The following is a 20345-nucleotide window of genomic DNA, read 5'->3' as shown; positions in this document are numbered from 1 at the left end:
CTCCTTCCATAATAGGCTAGACCAAGAGATGACAATATCTAGGCTTGGACTAACAAATGGCAAGTAAAATTCATGCCTCACGAAAAGTCCCAACTGTGATATATTCTTTACGACATCACTAACAAACACACTACACAAGATTTCTTAAACGATAAGGGGATAAGGGGTTATGGGGAGCGGGCAGGGAAGTGGAGCTGAGTCCATGATCACATCAGCCATGATATTATTGAATGGCGGAGCAGGCTCAAGGGGCCGTATGGCCTACTCCTGCTCCTATTTCTTATGTTCTTATGATGGTTCCAATACATCATGTGACTTTGTCACATGAGCCTTTTATTGTTATACATCAGTAATTGCATTACCACAGTAGTCCACTAGGTGGAGCTCTATATTACACTTCTCCCTCTTTAATGAAGAAGTAATCATCATACATAACTTGCATGGTTATACACAACAAAAGATATTGGGCCTGAAATTCATGACCGCCCATTTCTCGCAGCCACTGGGTGAGAGGTCCGTTTTTGGCGCCCACTGCCGCCGGATCCCATCGGGAGCCACTTTGGTTCCCGTTGCATGGGCGGCAGCAGGAGCGGCAGTGGACGTTAGTCGGCGAGCGGGAGCGGGACTTGGCGGCAAGCATCATCAGAATGCGTCAGGTGGAGACCTCTCCACTTGGGTTTTTTCGGAGGGCCTCCGTTGCGCATGCGCGGGATTTAGGCGTTTTTTAAAATTGTGGTTCTGTGTAGTCTGTTGTAGTCCTTTTGTGGCCCTTGCACGCTAATTGAGTAAGTGCTCAGGGACATAAAAGGAAACCACTCAATTTCATCTGCGAGGGGAGAGGAGAGGAGAGGAGAGAGAGAGAGAGACAGAGGACAGATAGAATACAGAGAAGAGAGAGAGAGAGAGAGAATACAGAGGAGAGGAGAGAGAGGAGGAAAGGGGTGGGGGGGGGGGGGGGAGAGAGAGAGAGAGAGAGAGAGAGAGAGAGGAGAGAGTTGGAGGTTAAGAGAGCAGAGGTGGTATTGGAGGATGGCCAGTCTGAGTTACAGAGGGGGCAGTGTGACAAATTTATAACCAGACTGTTCAGCAGCCATTCCTCTCATGATCGAGGATAAATGGTCAAAAAGCATTAATGAAGACTGCAAGAACCAGGCCCAGAGCTCCATGGTTCAATGAACAGAAGTTGGAGGAGTTAGTGACAGAGGTGGAGCGCAGGTACGGCGAACTCGCTCGGGATGGTGTGGCCAACCTCCACCAGCCCAATACCGATGTCTTAGGATGGACATAGGTCAGATGGTCAGTGCAATGCCGCAAACGGTGGAACGATTTGGTGGTGGCAGCTAAAGTGAGCACAAATTTATCGGCTCCTTGTGTGCACGATGTGTGTGTGTGTGTGTGTGTGGGGGGGGGGGGGGGCATGAGCAAAGGGAGTAAAGGCTGCACGTTTCTTTGTGCAGAGAAAACAAGCAACCAAACAGGCAAGCCTGAATGCGACCGGAGGGGGCCCACAAGATGCGGTGGAATTGACCAGGCTGGAGGAGTGTGCGTTGGCATTGGTGGGACATCGCCGCATTCCAAGCACAAACGTTTCTGCAGATCCGGTGCTACCGCAGGGTAAGGCCACACTCATCGCTGGTGTCAGCGATGGTCATGGCATGGAAAGAACTTGCAATGTTAAGGCACTTGCGGTTGACCGTAGACTTTGTTGCCCATTATTGGTGTGGACATGTAGGGATGGGATTCCTTGCTGGCATAATGTGAGATGGAACGGCTCACAACTCAATTTCCCCCCCACCAATCTGCCCCCCGCCCCCCCCCCCCCCACTCAACATTGTAGGCAAATTTGGTAGGAACTTCCCATAATGGTTCAAAAGAACAAAAAATGATCGACGTTCAGTGATATTCTTGGGAGTGGGTGCATTTCTGATTGCATCCAGCTTTCCCTTGGTTGGATGTAAATCATCTTTGTCTACGCTGCGCCCTAAGTACTCCACTAAGTTTTGAAATAACTCACACATGCGAGCAGTCACTCGTACTCTTTGCTTCTCTAGCCATTTGAGCACTTCATTCAATATGTTATTATGGATTTGCCTGTTAGATGCTGAAATGAGTATGTCATCTAAATAACATACTACCTATTCATGGCCTTGCAAAATCTGGTTCATCACCCCTTGGAATATGATACGGGCGGAAGACACTCCAAATGGTAGCCTATTAAACTGATATAGGCCTAGATGAATATTTATAGTCAAGCATGACTTGGACTCATCTAGTTCAAGTTGTAAGTCATAGACAGTCCCTCGGAGTTGAGGATGACTTGCTTCCACTCTAAAAATGAATTTTCAGCTGGCTGAAAAGTCCAATGCAGGACCTACAGTCTCTGTCACAGGTGGGACAGACAGTGGTTGAAGGAAAGAGTGGGTGGGGAGCTTGGGTTGACGCACGCTCCTTCCGCTGTCTGTGTTGGTTTCTGCTTGCTCTCGGCGATGAGACTCGAGGTGCTCAGCGCCCTCCCATGTGTTCTTACTCCACTTTGGGCAGTCTTGAGCCAGGGATTGCCAGGTGTCGGTGGGGATGTTGCACTTTATCAAGGTGGCTTTGAGGGTGTCCTTGAAACGTTTCCTCTGCCCACCTGGGGCTCGCTTGCCTGATGAAGCTCCAAGTAGAGTGCTTGCTTTGGGAGTTTTATGTTGGGCAAGTGGACGATGTGGCCCACCCAACGGAGTTGATCGAGCGTGGTCAGTGTTTTGATGCTGGGGATGTTGGCTTGGGCGAGGACACTGATCTTGGTGCGTCTATCCTCCCAATGGATTTGCAGGATCTTGCGGAAGCGGCGCTGGTGGAACTTCTCCAGCGCTTTGAAATGTCTGCTGTATATAATCCACGTCTCTGAGCCACACAGGAGAGCGGGTATCACCACTGCCCTGCAGACCATAAGCTTGGTGCCAGATTTGAGGTCCTGGTTTTCAAACACTCTCTTCCTCAGGCGATCGAAGGCTGCGCTGGCACACTGGAGGCGGTGTTGGACCTTGTCATCGATGTCTGCCCTTGCTGACAGTAGGCTCCCGAGGTATGGATGATGGCTTGGAGTTCGACCTCCGAGTGTGCGCAGATGCAAGCGTCGTCTGCATACTGTAGTTCAATGACAGAGGATGGGATGACCTTGGAGCTAGCCTGGAGGCGCGCAGGTTGAACAGATTCCCATTAATTCTATAGTTTATTTCCATTCCAGCGGGGAGCTTGTGGAGGGTGAGATGAAACATTGCAGCAAGGAAGATCGAGAAAAGCGTTGGTGTGATGACGCAGCCTTGCTTGACTCCGGTCCGGGCGTGGATTGAGTCTGTGGTGGATCCGTTGGTCAGGATCATGGCTTGCATGTCATCGTGGAGCAGGCGGAGAATGGTGACAAACTTTTGTGGGCAGCCGAAATGGAGGAGAACGCTCCATAATCCCTCACGGTTGACAGTGTAAAAGGCATTTGTGAGGTCAAAGAAGGCCATGTACAAGGGTTGGTGCTGTTCCCTGCATTTCTCTTGTAGTTGTCGTGCGGTGAAAATTATGTCCATTGTATCCCTTAGTGGACGGAATCTGCATTGCGACTCTGGGAGGAGTCTGTAAGTACGCATTTGTCAGATCTAACTTGGAGAAGATCTGGCCACCTGTCAGCATTGTGAACAAATCTTCTACATTTGGCAATGTATTAGGAAGATTACCTCCTAGAACCTGGTTTACGGTTACTTTATAATCACCACACAACCTTACCTTATCATCTGACTTAGGTACAGTAACAGTGGGTGCAGCCCAATTACATAGATCTACCTTCGAGATAATGTTCTCAGTCTCCAATCTTTCGAGTTCTTGGTTGACTTTCTCCTTGAGTGCATATGGTACAGGACGTGGCTTGCAGTAAAGTAGTCTAGCATCCTTCTGCACTCTGACACTCGCCTTGAAGTCTTGGATCGGACTGCCTGTTTCACGGAACATCTTCGGATACTGCTTGATGACGTTATCTTTCGATGCAAATTTCGTCTCAACATGAAAAATCTCATTCCAATCCAGCTTCAGTGATCCCAACCAATTTCTATCTATCAAGGCAGGCTTGTCTCCTGCCACTACTATGAGAGGCAATCTCTGAAACTGAACCTTGTATTTCACCGATATGGTGATACATCCTACCCCAGGAATTTGCTCTCTTGAGTAGCCTCGCAGCTCTATCTTTGATTTCTCCAGTGGAAAATCACTCAACTTGTCGAGATATAGCAATTCCAGTACTACACTCATGGATGCACCAGTGTTGATTTCCATGGGTATCCTGGTTCCTGCAACGTCTACTTGGATGACGATACTTCGTGAATCGTTGTTAGATACCTTCGTACTCCTGATGATGTGCATCTCCAGAAACTCCTCGTTCTGTTGCTTCACTTCAATGCTATGTAGTCTCTGGCAATTTCTACTTCTAGCGTCGAAAGTTGGTTTCATTCATAGGCAGCCCCTCAGAATCGAGGAAGACTTGCTTCCATTCCTAAAGACTTGCTTCCACTCCTAAAGTTGGTTTACTCTTCAGTCGGCATGCCTTTGCAAGATGCCAGTTTTCTTGCAGAAGAAACACACTGCTTTCACATATGGACAGCTTTGAGCAATGTGTTGTCCCAGACACCCTGATAGCATGACTTCAATTCACTGTTACCTTGGCCAGTTGCTGAGGCCTTGGGGCCCAACTGCCTTTTACTTTTAACCTGCAGGCGATTCACATTGGTTGTCTGATGACTGGAAATGGTGTGAAATTCTCAGGAGTATTGGTCGGCCATATCCATCGACATAGCAGTCTGACAAGCTAAATTAAAAGACAAGTTAGGAGTTGTCAACAACTTCCTCTTGATTGCTTCATTTTTCATCCCACAAACAAAGCGGTCACGCAATGCTTGGTCCTGAAAGTATCTGAAATGACAGTGAATAGATAGCTTTTTTAAAGCTACAATGTACTCACTGATACTCTCGTCAGTTCATTGATCTCGTATTCCAAAATATTAACTTTCAGCAATTTCCAGGGGCTCGGGCCTGGAGTAACATTCTAACTTGGTTAGAATCGCCATCAGTAGCATGTTCTTCAGCTTGATGGGAACAAGCACATTTTTCAGAGTTTCATACACCTCGGGGCAGGCATGCTTCAGTCAAGAAAATAGACAGTTTTCCTTCTAAAACCACCCGGTTACAGTTTTCATCATTGGGGACGTCAACGATACTAGTCGTGATGAAAAACATTTCTAGCTGCTCCACATACACTCCAAAAGTCTCTTGGTTGCGATGGAAATCACCAAACGCCCAATTATTCTCATAGGCATGGCCATCTGGACTCTTCAGTTCAGCCAAGTATGCTTATAATTTACCTTGGATTTTTAAACTGTGCTGCAAAACAAGGAACCTCTCAAAGTCGCTCTGTTGGTTGGTAGGATCATTCACCACCAAAAATTTCAGCTAGGGTATCCAGAAATGCTATCCTACATCGCCAAATGTGATATATTCTTTCTAACATCAGTAACAAACACACAACACAAGATAGCTCCAATACATCATGTGACTTTTCCCTTTTATTGTTATACATCAGTAGTTGCATTACCACAGTAGTCCACGAGGTGGAGCAGTAGTCCATTTGGTGAAGCTCTATATTACATTAACGACCTCCTTCAATGACACTGCCATTGCTAAGTACCTATATTAAACATCCTGGAGCTCACCATTGACCAGCAGCTTAACTACACAACAAATGGAAGGATACTGAGAGGTGTGGAGGAAAAGAGGGACCTTGGAGTATATGTCCACAGATCCTTAAAGGCAGCAGGCCAGGTTGATGAGCTAGTTAAAAAGGCATATAGAATGCTTTCCTTTACTAGCCGAGGCATAGAATACAAGAGCAAGGAACTGTAAACAACATTAGTTAGGCCCACAGCTTGAGTATAAGCATGCAGTTATGGTCACCACATTACAGGTAGGATGTGATTGCACTAGAAAGGGAGCAGAGGAGATTGATGAGGATATTGCCAGGACTGGAAAACTTTAGCTATGAGGAAAGCTGGGGTTATTTTCCTTGATACAGTGGAGGCTTAATTGAGGTGTATAAAATTATGAGGGGCCTAGATAGAGTGGATAGGAAGGACCTGTTTCCCTTAGCAGAGGAGTCAATAATCAGGGGGCACAGATTTAAAGTAGTTGGTAAAAGGATTAGGGGGAAGATGAGGAAACATTTATTCACCCAGTGGGGTCTGTAACTCACTGCCTGAAAGGATGGTAGAGGCAGAAACCCTCATCTCATTTAAAAGGTATTTGGATGGGCACTTAAAGAACCTACAGAGCTACGGACCTAGTGCTGGAAGGTGCGATTAGGCTGGATAACTCTTTTTCGACTGGCACAGACACGATGGGCCGAATGGCCTCCTTCTGTGTCGTAATTTCCATGGTTCTATGGACTAGCCATGGGCAGAACATTATCTTGTGATGAGTGGCTCATCTCTTGAGCCTTCAAAGCCTCTCCACCATCTACAATGCTTAGTCAGAAGTGTGATGGAATACTCACCACTTGCCTGGAGGGTGCAGCTGCAATGACATTCAAAAAGCCTGATACAATCAAAAACACAACTGAACTCAATCTCAATCCCCTACACACTTGTGCACTATGGCTGCTGTATCTACCATCTATAGATGTACTGTACTAACTAACCAAGGAACATCATCCTGTGCAACTGCCCCATCAAGTCGCATACTACCCTGAATTGGATATATGCCACCGTTCCTTCATTTTCACAAGGTCAATATCATGAACACCTTACCTAACACGATCAGGACTACAGCAGCCCAAGACCACCACCTTCTCAGGACAATTAAGAAGGGCAAGAAGATTAACCTTCCAGTCTTGCCCATATCCCAGAAAATAAATTTATTTTTTGTTTTTGTTTGTTAATTTATTACATTGAAAAAAAAGCTTGTTCTTAAATATTATTAAAATATTGGCACAAAATTGCAGTTGTAATGACGGCACAACTGTCAGCGTTCGCCATCATTACTGTGTAAAACTGACAGCTACTTGATGTCCGCACATGCGCAGGTATACACTGAAACACAGAAGTTGCTGTCAGTTCCCTATGTCTGCGCTGCTTTTTTCAATTGTTTGCAGTTTGGCCAACATTTTTTTCAATTACGTTGGCGTATCTGGCCACTCCCGAAAAACTTTCTGTTGAGTTAAGAAAACCAGCGCACATTCACAGATCTGCGCTGATAAGGCACCATTGTTTTTAAATCGAAGATTTTGGAGGGAGTCAAGAACAGTGTCAAAATCAATAATAAAGTTCAACTTTTTTTTAACCTGTCAACGTGGAAGTGTAAATTTGTTGGATTTCACAAGTTTTCTCATTTCTTTCTCATTCACACGCCAGCAGCGAATGTCTTGAAGAAGGCCTGGAGGGTTGTAGGTTTGGCCGGCAGAATCGGCCTCTCGCCCGGACATAGGGGCTCGGGGTTCGGCTACAAAACAAGCCATTGGGGGGCGGGGGGGAAGAGAGAGAGAGAGAGAGAGAGAGAGGTGTCGATCGGTAGGCTTGGAGTCTGGGGAGAGGGAGAGAGAGAAGTCACAAACAATTAGTAAAGGCTGGGGGAGAGTGGAGAGACGGATGCTTATCGGAAGGCTTGGAAGACCAGGGAGGGGGAAGGAGAGAAGTCACAAGACTCAAGGGGGTGGGCGGGGAGGGAGGAGACCCCGAGGGCTCAGCGACAACTATTCCACATGGACATGTTTACTGTTTGAAGGTGTTCCGTAATGTTGTGTTGTGTTAATGGAACATGGTTCAGTTTTAATGTAAAATATATTTTATTCAAAAGTTTACAATAACTTAACTTTAATAAAATTATTTTTGCATCAAACTTCACTTTAAGATCACTCTTTACGATCACTTAAAAACTTTAAGATTACTTATAAACTTGTAAATTTACATAACTTACAAAAAGCTTTTAATTTGAGAACAATTACAACAATAACAGCAATAATATCATCATCATAAGCAGTCCCTCGAAACGAGGATGACTTGCTTCCACTCTGAAAATGGATGAGTTCACAGGTGTTTCAATCATATTCCGGATCCCGAACTGCATCCTGAAGTGTGGAAGATGCCTGTGCGTGGATTTTTTAACATGTGATGGCCGTTGCAGTGCCAAATTCGAATTATACATTGGGGAAAGTTTGGCAAAATATTTCTGCCGCATTTCTGTCCGAGAAAAACTGGCGGAACTCTGGCAATACGCCAGAAAACGGGCTTGGGGAAAATTGAGCCCTAAAATACAAAATCCAGAGATTTTTTTAAATAATAAAAATTACTTATTATTTTTATTTAAAATATGTTTATAATATTTCAGCTTCTACCTTAATTTCATGTGTATGTCCCAATCCTTTCGCTTTCTGTAAAATGATTAAAAAGTGAATGATACAATCTGCTTTTTATTCCCTGATTTGCTGTCTGTGAGAATGGTTCTGATTGGCTACTCAGTCTGCTTGATGACTTCACTGTTGCTAGATGCCATAGATGCCCTATAGATGGAGCCAGATGGAAAGTAACATTGGAAAGGGGGAAATCAACGACACAGTACCCTTCAAAACATTGTGCGCAGCTTTCTTCGAGGTCAGTGGCGAGCGCTGTCACTTCATCGCTGACCACAAAATCAGGGCCATTAAATTAGCTAAATAGTTGCTTCAATAACGATTTTCTTCCTCATTTGTAAGTGAGGAAGTTTAAGATTATTTTTTGATGAATTTCAATTGATTAAAAAAAATATTGTCAATTTTTTCCATTTATTACAGTATTCAGAAACGTAATTAAATTTACAAAATAATTAATCTCATCAGTTGTTTTCTATTTTGAAGGGGATGGAGTTGGTTCTGTTGTATATATTTTTTTATTTGTTTATAGATTTTTTTTATCGCTATTCAACTACATTTAATTAAAAATTAGTGCTGCTGAATCATCATTTTCTCTCTGTCTGCTGACTAAATCTTGGCCTGGCTTCCCATTTGAAAAGAACCATGTCATTGCCACAGCCTGACAGAGCAAGCCTGTCTGGGCTACCAGCAAAAGTAAGGGCTCGATTCATGCAAATCTGTGAGCTGCACTGCAATATAATATTATTAAGGAGAAATACTCTGGAGTAATTTCAAGGATGTAAGGTTCAGTAGATAAATATAAAGTACTCATGTTTTACTCAGACTGTTTATAATACCATTTGAGTACTTTAGTCAAAATACATGAGGTTTAAGGCAGCAAATTTAAAATGTTATTCCCTGCCCCCAGTGTGCTTTACATAACACACAATCTTAGAGAGCTATGGACACATGGCCCGATGAAAATTTTGAATTTTATATATATGTAAAAATTTTGGATTTTTTTTTAGGATATTAATTCACAATTGATAATTGTTTTAATTTAAATAAAATATATTGGCCGTGATTTTCTCCAGGTAGGTGGGCTGGGAGCGGGGGAGGCTACAAGGCGATCGGGAAACCCGGAAGGATGGGTTTCCCGCAGGCCTTGCCGATTTCCCAAGGCCACCCGCCAGTACAGTGGTCTGGGCTGGGCGAGGGCATCAGCGATCGGGGGTAGGGTGGTCGGCCAGGGATGTGGTTGGGGGGTGGGGGGAAACAGAGAATCGTGGCAGGTCTCATCCTCATTTGTGGAGATGGTGGGGAAGGCCTGGGGCTGGGTGGGGTGGATGCCTCATTGGGGGGGGGGTCTCTGATCATGGATGGGTATGGTAAGGCCCTTGGATCCAGGAGCTGGGTATAAAGCCACATACCTCCTGGATGCAGTCGTACCTGCCTCGGATTAACTGCCGGGTTTCACAACATGGCTCAGATATGCTATCTATCCAGAGCACCAGATTGTTCACAAATCTCCAGTACCTGGCTACTTTACAGGGTCTGGGTCCAGCATTTCCACTTGCTTCACATATAGCACATGAAGAAGGAACAGTAGTCAAGGAGTTGGCTAAGCAGATCAGCTGCAAAACAGACTTGTAACAACCAGAGCGTTTAACTGTTAAAATTTAAAAAAAATAGCTCTTTTTCCAGATATTTTGATTGGTTAATTCAAGAGCTTATTTGTATACAGCTAAGATTTTGAACAAATGTAGATAAAATGTCAAAGCCAACATGAAAGTAATGAAGTCTATAATAAAATGCAATAAAGCTAAGCAGGGTTGGATTTGCGTCTCGTTTAATGTCCCGGCGGGGCGGTAAATGGTGTTTCTGGGCGTCAAGCGGGGCGTCCAGGATTTAGTGCCCGACTGGATGTTTCACCAAAGGTTTTGTGGCGGCAAAGACTTACTGCCCCGCCCTCCGCTTTGACTGATATGATGACGTAAATCGTCGTGCAAGGCTGCACTAGCACCCCGGGTGGAACTTTCGGTCCGACTGCCCTTTTAGCGACCGCCCCAGGAACCAACCGAAAAAACCATGCGATCCTAGGGTGCAGCAGGCGCAATTGGCGGCCTAAAGGGAGGCTGGAGAATCTTATATCGCAGTTGTCAGTGACTGCTACAGTTGCACGAAGAATGCTGCGTGAGTCTACAGTTTAAAGCAGCACTTTTATGTGACTTAACCAATTGTTTTCAAGGTCAGTAAGAGATTTCAATGGGAGCAATGCTAGTTCGCCAGCAAATCAGGCTGGTTGCTATTGGCAGGCAGCTTCAAGCTGGAAGAAGGCAACAGAATCAAAGAGGTCGCAGACGTTTGTGGAGGAGGCCTTACCCCCCACGGATTTACAAGGAACGTCGCTCATACCTTCACATTTCTGATGCGCAGTGCTTTCGAAGGCTGCGCTTCAGAAAAGAAGTGCTAACAGAGCTATGTCAGCTCCTACAGGCAGACCTACAGCCTACCAGCGCTGCCTGTCGAGGTGAAGGATACAGTGGCGATGGCCTTCCATGTCTCCAGCACTTTCTAGGCAGCAGCAGGGTACATCTGCAGCATCTCACAGCATGCTGCACATTGCTCATTCGCTAAGTGACAAGGGCACTGTACGCACACAGAATGGACTTGATAAAGTTCCCAAAGAACAGGGACAGCCAGAATGAGAGGGCTCGAGGATTTGGATGATTTGCAAGCTTCCCCAAGGCTCAAGGTGCCAATGACTGTACATGTTGCCTTGCGAGCACCAACACAGAATGCAGAGGTCTTCCGAAACTGAAAGGGTTACCACTCCCAAATGTTCAGCTGCTCAGCAACCCACTCAGCGCACCCTCACAGTGAAAGCTCGCTACCAGGGAGCACACATAATGCTTTCATCTTGTATGAGAGCAGTGTCTCACAAATGTTTCAGCGACAAAGACAAGGACAAAGCTGGCTGATCGGGGACAAAGGATACAACTTGGCCACCTGGCTCATGACCCCCCTCCGGAACCCTGCCACACAGGCCGAGTAATGCTATAATGAGAGCCATACAGCCACCCGCAATATTATTGACCAGACAATTGGCATGCTCAAGCACCACTTCCGATGCTGGGACTGCTCTGGAGGCAGCCTTTAATACTCCCCTGAACATGTCTTCGAGTTTACTGTCATGTGCTGCATGCTACACAACTTAGCCATAATGAGGGGACAGGCATTGCCAGTGGAGATTGCAGGACCACCTCAGAAGGAGTAGGAGCCTGCTGAGGAACCACAATCACAGGGGAGGCAGCATGGAGATGTGGCTGCAGCAAGAGCCTTACGTTGGCAGCTCATCATTGACTGGTTTGTTTGAACGGGGAAGGGGAGATTTGAGCGTTGCCTCGCTACTCTATGCCACCATGCTAGTTATTCTACACCTGATTCTGCGAATGAGACACAAGACAGCAATGTCAAAGTTCAAACAACAACTTTTATCAAAATGCAACAGTTTGAATCCCTCCGCCCCCATCAAAACCACAAATTATACAATGGTTAAAGATTTATGAACACAGAACTGATCCCTACCATCAACATGTAAATTAACATAAATCTGCTCCCTGCACTCAACGACATCTAAAGTAACACAAAACTGCACCCTGCAGTGAACAAAAGATGAAAGAACACAAGGCTGCTTCATGCAGTGACACTATTGAACAGGAGTGCATTGTTATCACATAACTATGTACAATGTGGACAATGGTACAGGCATTCCTGGCAATGAAGGATTGCTAGCCCTTAATTGGTTTTTGCAAGACTTCCCCCCGCCCCCCCCCCCCCCTCCCATGCTTGCTGCTCCTCTTCAATGAGGCCTCAGGGTATACAATAAGGCTGCTAGAGGACTGCTGTGTTGGGGGGCCAGACAATGCAGGTGGCGTCTGAGGGCACACTGGAGCAGCTCCTGGCCTAGAAAGCCCGGCTTTCAACTGGGGTGCCACTTTCTTGGCGACACCAGTCACAGGTGGCTGGGGTGTCAGAGAAGATTCACTCGGTTGATTCCGGAGTTGAGGGGGTTGATTTATGAGGATAGGTTGAGTAAGTTGGGTCTATACACCTTGGAGTTCAGAAGAATGAGAGGTGATCTTATTGAAACTTATAAGATAATAAGGGGGCTCAACAAGGTGGATGCAGGGAGGATATTTCCACTCATGGGGGAAACTAAAATGAGGGGACATCGTCTTAGAATAAGGGGCTGCCCATTTAAAACTGAGATGAGGAGAAATCTATGGAATTCTCTGCCCCAGAGAGCTGTGAAGGCTGGGTCATTGCATACATTTAAGGTGGAGCTAGACAGATTTTTGAGCGATAAGAGAGTAAAGGGTTATGGGGAGCGGGCAGGGAGCTGAGCTGAGTCCATGATTAGATCAGCCATGATCTTACTGAATGGTGGAGCAGGCTCGAGGAGTGAAATGGCCTACTCCTGCTCCTAGTTCTCATGTTCTTATGTTCTTATGTACGGTGCATGGTTGGTGAGTGCTGGGAACCGAAATGATGTCATCCCGAGGAATTAGACCACCTGCCATTTCCCTGGAGCCACTGACTCTCCGATGGGGCTGGGCTTTATCAACCGGAACACGATATCTATGCACAACTTGCTGGCCTGCTTTGGCACCTTCACTTCCCTGTGCGACAGTGGGGAACGCAGAGAGTATGGAATTATACATGCACTGCATCACTTGCCGAAGTTGAATCAAAGCTTGTGTCTGTGATGCGCCCGAGTTTGCGATGCAATCAAGGGCACACGCCACACTCTTTGGAACTGCACTGTCATTGCTCGAGGCCACCAGCCTGTGTGTTTGGACAATGATGGCCTTGCTGTACCCACAAAGACAATCTGTGACGCTGCCTCCGCAACAGTCGCAGTGAGCTTTTCAATGCTCGCTGGGATCCATCCCAATGCATCCAGAAGGTCACGGTGCATCGCTGTGCTCTCCCTGGACATTTCCACCAGGTCCACTTCAATGTCTGCGTGTCTTTGAGCAGACTGAATTTGTTGACTCACACTCCGGAGAGCTGGTCTGCGAGATTCCACCACGGCACTGAGTTGCTGTACGACACTGGGGCCAGGAGCCTCCGAATCCTCAAACCCCAGGAAGTCAGCGTCATCGCCAGACGGGGAAACTAGCAGTCTCTGATGCTCTGCCGGAGCAGTCTCCTCCAGTCCCTTGTCATCTGCAGCATGGCCTGAAGTGGAGGCGTCCCTCGAGGGAGGCTGCATCTCTGCTTGGGAATCTGGAAGTAGAAAACAACAGACGAGTGATTCGCGGTAGTGGAGGGGAGAGGGTGACATGAGATAAGCAGCATTGCACAGATTCATTTGAAGGGCTGTCGCAACTCCATAATATCTCTCAATGTAATGTACTGAGTCACGCCATCAATTTACATACCCTCACTATCCGAAGGGGTCTCAGTATCACCCTCGGCAACTGTTTGAGCTGGGACTCCAATCAGGGCAGAGACCCTCTCCTCTACATCCGTCAGCGGAATTTTTTGAGGCGGAACCCTGCATGTCCGCAGTTGCTCCCTTCGGATATGGGAGTGCTTGGACTTCAAAGAGAAAAATAGGAAAGGTTCAAAAAGGGATTCTCTGCTGTTGTGCCACATAGGTCTACCACAGTAGAATAGGTGAGAGTGTGTTAATGTTCCAGTGGCCTCTGTTCAATCGGTTTGGATCTTGCATGTGCTTCGTCTATATGTATTCGCAGGTTAAAGGCATCAAACATGGGGGCTGTAAGTGATCTTTCAGAAAGTGATTGGAGCAGTTGGAGTGTATTGCAAGAGATGATGTTAATGATACAAATAATGTGCATAGGTCATTAAAAGCCAATGGGTGCCGAAGTAAGCCTCCATCTTTGTTATGCATTGTGAAAGCCACTCCACAGAGTGTTGAGAGGGGCCAAATGCATGACAAACTTCACATAGGGTGTGAGGTTAATGTTAGAATTCATGGAGGCATGGATAGATGCAAATGGTACTCACCCTGATGACCCTTGTAAGGTTGTTGGAACTTTTTTGGGCACAGTGTCTGCAGCAGACACCTCCTGTGCAAAGTCCCTCCATATGTGTATAAACACAGGAGGGAATGCTCTGGTTCCCCCAGCAAAATGGAGTGAAGCCCACCTCCTCTCCACCTTGCTCACCAATGCTTCACTAGCCTCCTGGCTGAATGGCCTAGCACGCTGCCTTGCTTCCTGCTCCTCCATCTCAGCAGAAGTGGCTGATGTGGGGCGGTTTAAATGTGCATGCATGCAGGAAGCTGCATTTGCGACTGGAAAAGAAACCAAGAAGAAAAAAAACAATTTTCAATGCGCACGCGCAAAATGGCCACCTCCTTCAACGCCGCAAGTTTTGGCTCAGGCGCATAAAGTCAGTCGTGCATTTCCCCATCAACATTGGGGAAATGTTAGGAGTGTATGGTCAAAGAGAGTGGATTACAAACCTTGTCTGAGTAGTCAAGCTACATCAAAATGTGCGACATTTTAAAATCAAAACGAGGTAGCCTCACATTGGTGTCTTTTAAGAAAATATAAGGAAAAAGTCAAGGGCAAGGAAAGGACATTTGGCTTTGAGTATTTAAACTTGACCAGTCTGTTTTCGAATTGCATCTTCAAGTGCTTCAACATCTTTGATTCCATTACCACAGCTGGTAAATTTAACAAACTGTTATCATCTTATGAGTAAAGACATTTTTGCTACGATCTAAATTTATTTTTAACAGGGCTTAAGAGTATGGTCTCTTGTCTCACTGGCCTGTCTGACCAATATTCAGGCAGAGCAGTGGAAGGAAGGTAGTGCAGGGGTCCCCTGCGATCATCTCCCTCCAAAACAGATATACAGTTTTGGGTACTGTTGGGGGAGATGACCCATCAGGGGAAGGCAGCAGCAGCCAAGTTCATGGCACCGTGGGTGGCTCTGCTACACAGGAGGGCAGGAAAAAGAGTGGGAGAGCTATAGTGGTAGGGGATTCTATTGTAAGGGGAATAGATAGGCACTTCTGCCGCCGCAATCGAGACTCCAGTATGGTATGTTGCCTCCCTGGTGCAAGGGTCAAGGATGTCTCCGAGCGGCTGCAGGGCATTCTGGAGGGGAAGTGTGAACAGCCAGCTGTCGTGGTGCATACAGGTAACAGCGATATAGGTAAAAAACGGGATGAGGTCTTACAAGCTGAATTTAGGGAGCTAGGAGTTAAATTAAAAAGTAGGACCTCAAAGGTCGTAATCTCAGGATTGCTACAAGTGCCACATGCTAGCCAGAGTAGAAATAGCAGGATAATTAAGATGAATACGTGGCTTGAGGAATGGTGCAAGAGAGAGGGATTCAGATTACTGGGACATTGGAACCGGTCCTGGGGGAGGTGGGACCAGTACAAACCGGACAGTCTGCACCTGGGCAGGACCGGAACCAATGTCCTAGGGGGAGTGTTTGCGAGTGCTATTGGGGAAAGTTTAAACTAATATGGCAGGGGGATGGGAATCAATGCAGGGAGACAGAGGGAAGTAAAATGGAGGTAGAAGCAAAAGGTAGAAAGGAGATAAGGAAAAGTGGAGGGCAGAGAAATCAAAGGCAAAAATCAAAAAGGGCCACATTACAACATAATTCTAAAAGGACAAAGAGTGTTAAAAAAAAGCTTGAATGCTCTGTGTCTCAATGCGAGGAGCATTCGTAATAAGGTGGATAAATAACTGTGCAGATAGCTGTTAACGGATATGATGTAATTGGGATTACGGAGACATGGCTCCAGGGTGACCAAGGCTGGGAACTCAACATCCAGGGGTATTCAATATTCAGAAAGGATAGACAGAAAGGAAAAGGAGGTGGGGAGTGTTGCTGGTTAAAGAGGAGATTAACGCAATAGTAAGGAAAGACATTAGTTTGGATGATGTGGAATCTGTATGGGTAGAGCTGCGGAATACCAAAGGGCAGAAAACACTAGTGGGAGTTGTGTACAGACCACCAAACAGTAGTAGTGAAGTCGGGGATGGCATCAAACAGGAAATTCGGGATGCATGCAATAAAGATACAGCAGTTTTCATGGGTGACTTTAATCTGCATATAGATTGGGCTAACCAAACTGGTTAGGAGGAGGATGGAGGAGGATTTCCTGGAGTGTATTAGGGATGGTTTTCTAGGCCAATACGTCAAGAAACCAACTAGAGAGCTGGCCATCCTAGACTGGGTGTTGTGTAACGAGAGAGGATTAATTAGCAATCTTGTTGTGCGAGGCCCCTTGGGGGAAGAGTGACAATAATATGGGAGAATTCTTCATTAAGATGGAGAGTGACAGAGTTAATTCAGAGACTAGAGCCCTGAACTTAAAGAAAGGTAACTTCGATGGTATGAGACGTGAATTGGCTAGGATAGACTGGTGAATGATACTTAAAGGGTTGACGGTGGATAGGCAATGGCAGACATTTAAAGATCACATGGTTGAACTTCAACAATTGTACATCCATGTCTGGAGTAAAAATAAAATGGAGAAGGTGGCTCAACAGTGGCTAACAAGAAATTAGGGATAGTGTTAAATCCAAGGAAGAGGTATATAAATTGGCAAGAAAAAGCAGCAAACCTGAGGACTGGGAGAAATTTAGAATTCAACAGAGGAGGACAAGGAGTTTAATTAGGAGGGGGAAAATACAGTATGAGAGTAAGCTTGCAGGGAACATAAAAACTGACTGCAAAAGCGTCTATAGATATGTGAAGAGAAAAAAATTAGTGAAGACAGTCAGAATCAGGTGAATTTATAATGGGGAACAAAGAAATGGCAGACCAATTGAAAAAATACTTTGGTTTTGTCTTCACGAAAGAAGACACAAATAACCTTCTGGAAATACTAGGGGACCAAGGGTCTAGCGAGAAGGAGGAACTGAAGGAAATCCTTATTAGTCAGGAAATTGTGTTAGTGAAATTGATGGGACTGAAGGCCGATAAATCCCCAGGGCCAGATAGTCTACATGCCAGAGTACTTAAGGAAGTGTCCCTAGAAATAGTGGATGCATTGGTGGTAATTTTCCAACATTCGATAGAAACATAGAACCATAGAAAATAGGTACAGGAGTAGGCCATTCGGCCCTTCGAGCCTGCACCACCATTCATAGAAACATAGAAACGTAGAAAATAGGTGCAGGATAGGCCATTCAGCCCTTCGAGCCTGCACCACCATTCAATAGGATCATGGCTGATCATTCCTTCAGTACCCCTTTCCTGCTTTCTCTCCATTCCCCTTGATCCCTTTAGCCGTAAGGGCCATATCTAACTCCCTCTTAAATATATCCAATGAACTGGCATCAAGAACTCTCTGCGGTAGGGAATTCCACAGGTTAACAACTCTCTGAGTGAAGAAGTTTCTACTCATCTCAGTCCTAAATGGCCCACCCCTTATCCTAAGACTATGTCCCCTGGTTCTGGACTTCCCCAACATCGGGAACATTCTTCCCGCATCTAACCTGTCCAGTCCCGTCAGAATCTTACACGTTTCTATGAGATCCCCTCTCATCCTTCTAAACTCCAGTGAATAAAGACCCAGTTGATCCAGTCTCTCCTCATATGACAGTCCAGCCATCCCTGGAATCAGTCTGGTGAACCTTCGCTGCACTCCGTCAATAGCAAGAACGTCCTTCCTCAGATTAGGAGACCAAAACTGAACACAATATTTAGGTGAGGCCTCAATAAGGCCCTGTACAACTGCAGTAAGACTTCCCTGCTCCTATACTCAAATCCCCTAGCTATGAAGGCCAACATATCATTTGCCTTCTTTACCGCCTGCTGTACCTGCATGCCCACTTTCAGTGACTGATGAACCATGACACCCAGGTCTCGTTGCACCTCCCCTTTTCCTAATTTGCCGCCATTCAGATAATATTCTGCCTTCGTGTTTTTGCCCCCAAAATGGATAACCACACATTTATCTACATTATACTGCACCTGCCATGCATTTGCCCACTCACCGAACCTATCCAAGTCACCCTGCAGCATCTTAGCGTCCTCCTCACAGCTCACACTGCCACCCAGTTTAGTGTAATCCGCAAATGTGGAGAAACTACACTCAATTCCTTCATCCAAATCATGATTGTATATTGTAAAGAGCTGGAGTCCCAGCACTAAGCCCTGCGGCACTCCACGAGTCACTGCCTGCCATTCTGAAAAGGATCCGTTTATCCCGACTCTCTGCTTCCTGTCTGCCAACCAGTTCTCTATCCACGTCAGAACATTACCCCCAATACCATGCGCTTTGATTTTGCATACCAATCTCTTGTGCGCGACCTTGTCAAAAGCCTTTTGAAAGTCCAAATACACCACCATCCACTGGTTCTCCCTTGTCCACTCTACTAGTTACATCCTCAAAAAATTCCAGAAGATTCGCCAAGCATGATTTCCCTTTCATAAATCCATGCTGACTTGGCCCGATCCTGTCACTGCTTTCCAAATGCGCTGCTATTTCATCCTTAATAATTGATTCCAACATTTTCCCCACTGCTGATGTCAGGCTAACCGGTTTATAATTACCGTTTTCTCTCTCCCTCCTTTTTTAAAAAGTGCTGTTACATTAGCTACCCTCCAGTCCATAGGAACTGATCCAGAGTCGATAGACTGTTGGAAAATGATCACCAATGCATCCACTATTTCTACGGCCACTTCCTTAAGTAATCTGGGATGCAGACTATCAGGCCCCGGGGATTTATCGGTCTTCAATCCCATCAATTTCTGAACACAATTTCCCGCCGAATAAGGATATCCTTCAGTTCCTCCTTCTCACTAGACCCTTGGTCCCCCAGTACATTCGGAAAGTTATTTGTGTCTTCCTTCATGAAGACAGAACCAAAGTATTTGTTCAATTGGTCTGCCATTTCTTTGTTCCCCATTATAAATTCACCTGAATCCGACTGCATGGACCTACATTTGTCTTCACTAATCTTTTTCTCTTCACATATTTATAGAAGCTTTTGCAGTTCAGTTTTTATGTTCCCTGCTAGCTTCCTCTCATACTCTATTTTCCCCCTCTTAATTAAACCCTTAGTCCTCCTCTGTTGAAATCTAAATTTCTCCCAGTCCTCAGGTTTGTTGCTTTTTTTTAGCCAATTTATATGCCTCTTCCTTGGCTTTAAAACTATCCTTAATTTCCCTTGTTAGCAATGGTTGAGCCACCTTCCCCGTTTTATTTTTACTCCAGACAGGGATGTACAATTGCTAAAGTTCATCCATGTGATCTTTAAATGTTTGCCATTGCTTATCCCCTGTCAACCGTTTAAGTATCCTTTGCCAGTCTATTCTAGCCAATTCATGCCTCATACCGTCGAAGATACCTTTCCTTAAGTTCAGGACCCTAGTTTCTGAATTAACTTTGTCACTCTCCATCTTAATAAGGAATTCTACCATATTATGGTCACTCTTCCCCAAGGGGCCTCGCACAACAAGATTGCTAATTAATCCCTTCTCATTACACATCACCCAGTCTAGGATGGCCAGCTCTCTGGTTGGTTCCTCGACATATTGATCTAGAAAACCATCCCTAATACTCTCCAGGAAATCCTCCTCCACCGCATTGCTACCAGTTAGGTTAGTCCAATCAATATGTAGATTAAAGTCGCCCATGATTACTGCTGTACCTTTATTGCACATCTCTCTTATTTCTTGTTTGATGCTATCCCCAACCTCACTACTACTATTTGGTAGCCTGAATACAACTACCACTTGCGTTTTCTGCCCTTTGGTATTCCGTAGCTCCACCCATACCGATTCCACATCATCCAAGCTAATGTCCTTCCTTACAATTGCATTGATTTCCTCTTTAACCAGCAACACCACCCCGCCTCCTTTTCCTTTCTGTCTATCCTTCCTAAATGTTGAATACCCCTGGATGTTGAGTTCCCAGCCTTGATCCCCCTGG

At 45.7% G+C, this 20345-nt stretch overlaps 1 protein-coding gene across 3 annotated transcripts in view; it reads right to left on the bottom strand.

Moving 5' to 3' along the window:
* The window catches only part of slc10a7 (solute carrier family 10 member 7), a 542484-nt gene that overhangs the window by 71650 nt on the left and 450489 nt on the right, over positions 1-20345 (bottom strand). The window lies entirely within an intron of this gene.

The sequence above is a fragment of the Pristiophorus japonicus genome, chromosome 2 (genome assembly GCF_044704955.1).
Source record: "Pristiophorus japonicus isolate sPriJap1 chromosome 2, sPriJap1.hap1, whole genome shotgun sequence".
In the NCBI taxonomy this organism is placed as follows: domain Eukaryota; kingdom Metazoa; phylum Chordata; class Chondrichthyes; family Pristiophoridae; genus Pristiophorus; species Pristiophorus japonicus.
This window is presented reverse-complemented; position numbering and strand designations above follow the sequence as displayed.